Consider the following 8,042-nt stretch of genomic DNA (forward strand, 5'->3'; position numbering starts at 1 on the left):
CTTTGTAATTTGTGACATTTTATTTATTTATTTATTATTTGATTTATATCCTGCCCTTCCTCCCAGCAGGAGCTCAGGTCGGCAATGACAGACAATGAAAACTTCCATTTAAAGAATGATAGCTTATTTTAAGAACAGGAGCAATTTAAGAATAGGACCATCTAAAAAATTCATTGAATAAGGCAGGGCAAGTGCACAACAAAAGCTTCATTTGGAAGAGCCCCCAAAAGTCTGCTCACTCAAGACTCTCTGACTGAGGGTGGAATTTTCACAATCACTATCACCTTGTAATTATTTCAGTGACCCTGAAAAAAAATCTTGTATAGTAACATGACCCTTAAAGAGTTAAATATTAGAACGTTGTATTATGGGCTAGAGAGTTAGATTCCACCCCTTGGACTTTCCTTTGCTCTGATTTTCATTTTCGGTTGTGCTATCTACCCAGCCAGCAGTAAAGAAGCATGTTTGTTTGCCTGCAGTAAGAAGCAAGAGTTTGTTTATTCTGAAGGCCTTACAAGGAGTAGAGCAGGATTGGGTGCTTATTGCTAAAGGATGAAATAAAGAGATCTTAAAATGACCTGAAAAAATGCCTACCCTTCACTCTTTTAAAGCACTCACTATACTCACAATCATAGTGGCTATTTCTTCTTGTTCTTGATTACTTGATGGCAAAGCATTAAAACAGCCCTACAGGAATGAAAATATTGCTGTGTACACTACACTTAGCTAGCTGACTGTCTGGACACCTAAGCTGTAACTCAGGCCTAACTTCTTATTTTTCCAAATATGTGCAGCTCAGTGTGAGGCCTTTTTGGGGTTTCTGGACAGAAGAATCAACACAATAACTAGTTTTTAAAAGTCCAATTGTTTTCCACAATTAGTTTCCAGTTGCTTTGTTTCTCTTTATGTAGCAGCTAGTTAAAAAGTTTTCCCTTGATTGTCCAAGGAAGGAAAATCTAAAAGCTAGGAACAAGACTAGAAGGAGGGACTTTCAAGGAGGAGTTAACAAACACACCCAATAGTATTTATTTTGTCTCTTTCTTCCCTAAACCTGTTTGTTTTTCAGTTGGAAATGGAAATGGACTGCCTTCAAGTCGATCCCGACTTACGGCGACCCTATGAATAGGATGTTCATGGTAAGCGGTATTCAGAGGGGGTTGACCATTGCCTCCCTCTGAGACTAGTCCTCCCCAGCTGGCTAGGGCCTGCTCAGCTTGCCACAGCTGCACAAGCCAGCCCCTTCCTTGTCTACAACTGCCAGCTGGTGGGCAATTGGGCTCCTTGGAACGATGCCGCTTGCCCACAGCTGCACAGGTGGCAGGGCACATAACCCCTGAGCCACTCACTGTGGGGTAATCTTTAGCTGACCCTTGACACCCAGGAGACATGAGCGAGGATTTGAAGTCACAGACTCTGGACTCCCAGCCAGGGTCTCCTCCCCAATGAATCTAAAACCTAATGCAGCATCAAAGCCAAGTTCATGAGTTCACTGTTTTTACAAAAGTAGTTCAGTTTATGAAGAATCAGAACACAGGGATAGACCACAAGTGAAAGGGGACTGCAGCTATAGGTAAAATCAAGATTTGAGTCTGGTGTTCCTGGGGATCTGTCAAAAAAGGGTGAGACAATTCAACAGATTAAATTTCATTCATGTAAGTTAACACACTCTCTGGATGGAGAAGGTGTGACAGAGAAGGTCACTACCTTTCCCTTCCCCTGGCCTCGCCCTCACATCCTCTCCACTGGGGGGGATTGGCTGGTGCTATGCACCTCCCCCCATGCCCCACCTAGATATGTGGCTGCCCCACCAAACAAGGAGGGCTGGCTACAGGGCTGACTCCTGGTGACCACCACTGCCTGGGCATTCTGGAAGAGCACTGCACCATAAAGCACCCCCAAGCTGCAAGTGCCATCCCATTCAAAATGGGGTATAGCCATGGATCAACTACTTCACCTGCCAACAGTTTCTCTGTGAAGAATGAAACTGAACCACTATTTTGTGTTCTGTTTGGTTGTTATAAAATAGTTAGATTTTGCTTTAGAGGCTCACCGGCACAGGAGGGTCAAAACTGCACAGGAAGAATAAAAGTAAAGGGAGATGTTCAGCCCAGGAAGCTGGCAATTAAGGGGAAATAGGAACTTAACAAGGACTCATGGAAATTAATTAAAGAAGGAAAAAAAGAGGCTATGATAAAATACTGAAATTATATTGAATCCATCACAGCCTTTATCTTTTTTGGATTGTTTGTTCAACCCCCAACCAATCTTTCACTGCCATCGCCTGTTCAGAATCTCCCTCCTTAGGAATAGGTTGAAAAAGAGAGTAATTTGGATGTCATCAGTCTTCCTCCGAGCATGCTGATGCCTTCCTCTTGTTTCTCAGTGGCCCTGCTTTGCTCCATTACTGTTGGCTCTCACCACCTTGGTTCGGTACTAGATTATATTGTGAATGGGGCTCTGCACTGAGAGAGCCTGCCTAAAGAAATCTAGCAAATCTGAGATTTGAGCTGATGAGTTCATACTTCATCATGCAGTCTCTTATCCACTTCCTTATATCTGGGAGATGCATGTTTTACCTGCTCTCTTTCCTGGAATCCTCTAAAGATGGCAATGCATTCCTCCCTTGGGATATTTCCACGTTGTCATTTTGCTTTTACATTTTTGATTGTTTCTGTAATGTTTAACTGTAATCTGTCTTCCTGTAGTTTTGAGTCCATCTTGCAGTTGAACTCCAAAGCGGGGGAAGGGAGCGATAATATATCAAAGGGTTTACTTTCAAAATGCAGATGGGTTTTTCAAGGGTGGCATGGTCTGAGCACAATCACTATGGGTTAATAGAAGGTTTGAAGGCATAGCTATGTGATGATATGCCTCTTGCCACATATACTATGACTATATGATTCATAGTAAAATTGGCACCAGAGAGGACCCTGGCAAACCTCTGCTGCTGCAATTCACATCCATCATTATACCCAAAGCAGGGTTATGATTAAGGCAAGATCTCAGATATTACACGACCTTTCTCATAGATGCTAGATACAGGGAGATTGCTGCCACTATGGTTCAAGAAGGGATTCATTGGCTCATTTTCTGAACCACAAGGAAAGGTGGAGGCCTGTAGCATAGACTATAATAGTCCCTACTTACTGGATGGGGCAGCCCCTATTTCCTACCTGATTAGCCTCTGTCCTTGTTTCATCATATATTCAAACAATGAACTCACGTTCTCTGGGTACCAGTCTTTACGTTGCCCAAATGGCACCATCCAGGCACAAGGAGTAGATATCAGCAGACTGGAAGGAATTCTGCAAAAGTACATAATTAAAAAAAAAAAATTCTAAGGGGAGAGGAGACAACCAAAACAGCGCTATGAGGACTGAGAATTCTTCATGGGTGCAGAATGGTGACTAACTGTTGGAGAGTAAAGTTTGAAAACCGGGAGTGAGAATGGAATGGAGTACAGGAGTGATCCATGCTGCAACATTTTGTTGCAGGTCCCACTTCTTTCCCTGTCTTTGGCTTTAGCAGATACTTTTATTAAAATGCTGATAGTGTGAGTAGCAGCTATAGTTGTCATTCTTCCAGATTGAGTTCTCTCCCAAGGACTCTACAAAGTCACTTTTTTGAGAGTGCATGGGAGGGGATGCATCTCATGTACAGTGCACACACGTGTAAATGCATGATGTGCATGATGAACCCTAAGGCACCATGCAGTGCATAGCCTGCCCTTTCTCACACTGGAGGGCAATGAAATATATTTTAAAGCAGTCTTTGGCAACTTGGTGCCCTGCAGATGATTTGGACTATAACTCCCACTGAGACCGTTGGAAGTTGTGGCCCCAAGCTGGGCACTAGGTTGGCAAAGGCCGCTTTCAGCTGAGCTAGCTTTAGACAATTATATTTTTCTGATATATCTCTAACAAAAAGTGCTAAAGCAGGAGTGGGGAATTTGTGTAGTTGGACTCCTTCTCCCATCAGCTCCTGCTAGCATGGCCAGAAGCCAGAGATGATAGGAGTTGTAGTCTAGCAACATCTCCCCTACGAGGAAAGGTTGCAGCATTTGGGACTTTTTAGCTTAGAGAAAAGGTAAGTCAGAGCTGACATGATAGAAGTGTAGAAAGTTGCCCATGGCATGGAGAAAGTGGATAGAGAAAAGCTTTCCTCCCTCTTTCATAACACTTACAACTTGAGGAGTCTGAGTGTTAGAAGATTCAGGACCGACAGAAGGAAGTCCTTCTTCACACAACACATAGTTAAACTATGGAGTTCGCTCCCACAAGAGGCAGTGATGGCTTGGAGGACTTTGAAAGAGGACTAGACTAATTCATGGAGTATAAGGCAATCAACGGCCATTAGCCACAACGGGCATATTTTGATGTAATTTAATAGCTGCATAAACTGCTGATAAACTGCTGATAAACTGCTGAAACTGAGGATATCATACTTTGGACACATCATGAGAAGACATGATTCACTAGAAAAGACAATAATGCTGGGGAAAACAGAAGGAAGTAGAAAAAAGAGGAAGGCCAAGCAAGAGATGGATTGATTCCATGAAGGAAGCCACAGACCTGAACGTACAAGATCTGAAGAGGGTGGTTCACGACAAATGCTGTTGGAGGTCATTGATTCATAGGGTCGCCATAAGTCGTAGTTGACTTGAAGGCACATAACAACAACAAATAGCTGCATGCTGTTTTTTGCAAAGTCAAACAGGAAGAATGAATGGGAAACGAGTATTATATGCTGGGGATGGAGAGAATGCAGGAAGATTTATCATTATCATGATCATTATTTAGATTTATATCCCGCCCTTCTTCCCAGTAGGAGACCAGGGCGGCAAACAAAAACACTAAAAACACTATAAAACATCACAAAAACAGATATTAAAATATATTAAAACAAAACATCTTCAAAGACATATTTTTTTTAAAAAAAGCTCTAAAAACATCTTAAAAAGCAGTGTCAACGCAAATTGGGATGTCTCTACTTAAAAGTCTTGTTGAAAGTTACTTTTTTAAACTACAACTCCAACCAGCCCCAGCCAGCATGGCCACTGGATTGGGCTGATGGGAGTTGTAGTTCAAAAAAGTAACTTTTCCAAGCTCTGCTCCAGATGTTGTTGGACCCTGACCATTAACCATATTGATGGTAGGAGGAGCCCAACAACATCTGGAGTGCCCGAGGCAGGGTGGCCAGATGCAGAAGAAGACAGGGCTCCTAAAAGGTGCAGCTTGTTATGTAAGCTGCGCCTGCTGAAATTCCTCCTTCTTCCATTAAAGATGCAGGAGTCCTCTCCTCTTTGGCATCTGCCTTCCCTGGCTGGAGTTTTCCCACCGCTGCCTTAGAAAATAAGGGGAATACTGATAATGTGCACTGACATATGTGCATAGATAAATGTGCATAGGACTGTAGCCTTAACCATATTTATCTGAAAGCAAGCCCCATTGCAGTGGGGCTTACTTCTGAGTAAACACATATAAGCTTGCGCCGTTAGCATACATCACTTTATGTTCTGATTCTTAGGCGTGTGTCTGTCCTCTGCAACATCAGCTAACTTTCTGGAGAGGTGTGCTAACAGAGCATGCTGGAAATAGCATGTATAGCCCCTATTTGGTTCTGGTTGGTGCTCCTGATTAACGCTTTCATTTCAGAACTCTCCTGTGCCTCATTAAAGGGGTTCCCTTTTTCCTGCAATCTTCTTTGTGATGTCTGAACACACGCTGGCCTGGTTCACACCTAATGTTAAGCCACACTTAATTTTTAACTACGGATTAATTTTATGCATGGGAACCAGGCCACGGTTTTCTGTCAGCAAGCTGTTTGCAAAAGAAGGCTGGGGTCCCAACTTGCAAGCAGGTCTGTTTGCAGATGTGTAGGCACTTCAAGTATGCTATTGGAACTGAACCCATCAAGGTAAGTTAGTGCCCCAACTTGCTGTTTCGAGTGGGCATGCCCATCTGCAAGCAGATTATGTACACAAACAACCCTCCAGTTTCAATCAAACAAGGCAGTCTTAGACTTGATATACCAGTAAATGTGCTTTGGGGGAAAATTGCCATTTTGTAAACACAGTGTCACAAAGAATGATGTTACAGTGTATCTGCAGCACCTAGCATATGTTTGATGTAAATAAATATTAATTAGTAATGGTTATGTTGACACAGCAGGCTGTTATATTGGTATAAAGTCTAGGATAAACAAGTTAGGCAAAGTCTCTGGCTCTGAACCAGATGCTGTCCTCATACACAAGCCAAGCAGATGTGATCTAGAAGGAACCGCTGTGTGTCATACACAGGTTGGAAAACCCCGTTCTGCAATTAATGGGTGGAAAAGAGTCACAGAGGGGCCGATCCTAGATCCTGTCCAGTTTAGGGTTGCCAGGTTCATGGCCTGATCCTGTATCTTTAGGAGAAGAGAAAGCCAAGTGCAGGTGTTCCTGCAACAGTGTAATGAGAAAAACCACAAAGTGGGATTCTCCCTTCCCCCTGCACAACTTTTAAAGATACAGAAGACATCTTCATTGCCAGGCCCAGCCTCCAAGAAGTCTTCTGTATCTTTAAAAGTTGTGCAGGGGGAAGGGAGAATCCCACCTTGTGGTTTTTCTCATTACACTGTTGCAAGAACACCTGCACTTGGCTGGCTTTCTCTTCTCCTAAAGATACAGGATCAGGATCAGGCCATGAACCTGGCAACCCTGGTACAGTTCAATTTTTTAAAAAAAATTAAAGATGGCTTGAAGGGAGGAAGTGAGACTATGATAATCTAGATAAGTAGATGATATGAACCTAGAGAATGCTGCATACATTTCTGAAGATCAGGTGGAAGTATCTATGCAACTGCAAGAAATCTCTATGTGTGAAATTCAATAAAGACAAGTGTACAAAGGCGGAAGAAATGAAAACACCAGTAGAAATGGTGGTATATGTGGGATAAATGCCTCTGAGTTGCTGGGGCTGAAAAAGACCAGCCCGGCCCTGCAAAAAAGGTCTGTGATAACCATTCCCCATATGGTACTGCATGTGTTTCCTTATATCTCTACCAGTGCAGCCTTTCCCAACCTTTGGGTCTCCAGATGTTGGACTACAACTCCCATCAGCCCCAGCCAGCATGCCAATGGTCAGGAATGATGGGAACTGTAGTACATCAACATCTGGGGACCCAAAGGTTGGGAAAGACTGAGTTAAGGAACAGAAACGTATTCAGAATGAAAGCTGAAAACTGAGGGAGAAGACCTGAAATCTCTCACAAAAACATAGGAACCTGCTTTATAATGAATCAGACCTTTGGTCCATCTAGCTCAGTATTGTCGACACTGACTGGCAGTGGCTGTCCAGAGTTTCTGGAAGAGGTCTTTTTCAGCCCTACCTGTAGATGCTGGGGATTGAGCCTGGGACCTTTTGCACGCAGAGTAGATGCTTTGCCACTGAGCGACGTCCTTTCCCCAGTGCCAGAGTTCTCAGAGATCCAAGGAGTGGGGAGAGACTAAGGTGAGACAGCTGCCAGTGGCTTGGAAGGAGTCCATTGTCTATTCTCTGTCACCAACAGACAGGAGTTACAGGTGGAGGATGTGCCATGCAGTTATTACGGAGGTAACCACAACCCTGTTTACTCATGCACGTGTTTTTTGCAGGGCAAATGGAACAGGTTTTTCAGTATTATTCACCAGTGAGAGAACACACACACATGCTCACACACACAAACGCACACGCACGCATGCACACGCACAGACGTTTGTAAGCACCTGGAAACTGTAACGGAATCATAATCTTGAACTTAAAATAAGGCGGCAGTCCGAAGGTTGCTTACTTGAACACTTACGCCATCAAAAGCATCCATAGGACTTGCTTCAGAGAAAATGTGTTTAGGATGGAAATGTTAATTGGAAATATGCTGTTATTTCTCTTTCAGAAGTCTAAAATGTGGGGCAAAGTTCATTCCTCCCCCCCTAAATGGCCTTTCTGTGAGCCTTCCTCTCTTTTTTTTTTGTAGTGCAGCCACTGCAGGGCTAAGGAACATAGAAAAATGCCTTCCACGGAGTC

General features: G+C 43.3%; 1 long non-coding RNA gene across 1 annotated transcript; it reads right to left on the reverse strand.

Moving 5' to 3' along the window:
- Window positions 1-1,512: 1,512 nt before the first annotated feature.
- Window positions 1,513-7,518, reverse strand: LOC133375607 (uncharacterized). The gene is made up of 3 exons (XR_009760256.1): window positions 7,369-7,518; window positions 3,224-3,305; window positions 1,513-1,606 (listed from the first exon to the last, which is right to left on the reverse strand). It is a non-coding gene; the product is annotated as an uncharacterized LOC133375607 (long non-coding RNA).
- Between the last annotated feature and the right edge of the window lie 524 nt (window positions 7,519-8,042).

This window comes from Rhineura floridana, chromosome 1 (assembly GCF_030035675.1).
Source record: "Rhineura floridana isolate rRhiFlo1 chromosome 1, rRhiFlo1.hap2, whole genome shotgun sequence".
Taxonomy (NCBI): domain Eukaryota; kingdom Metazoa; phylum Chordata; class Lepidosauria; order Squamata; family Rhineuridae; genus Rhineura; species Rhineura floridana.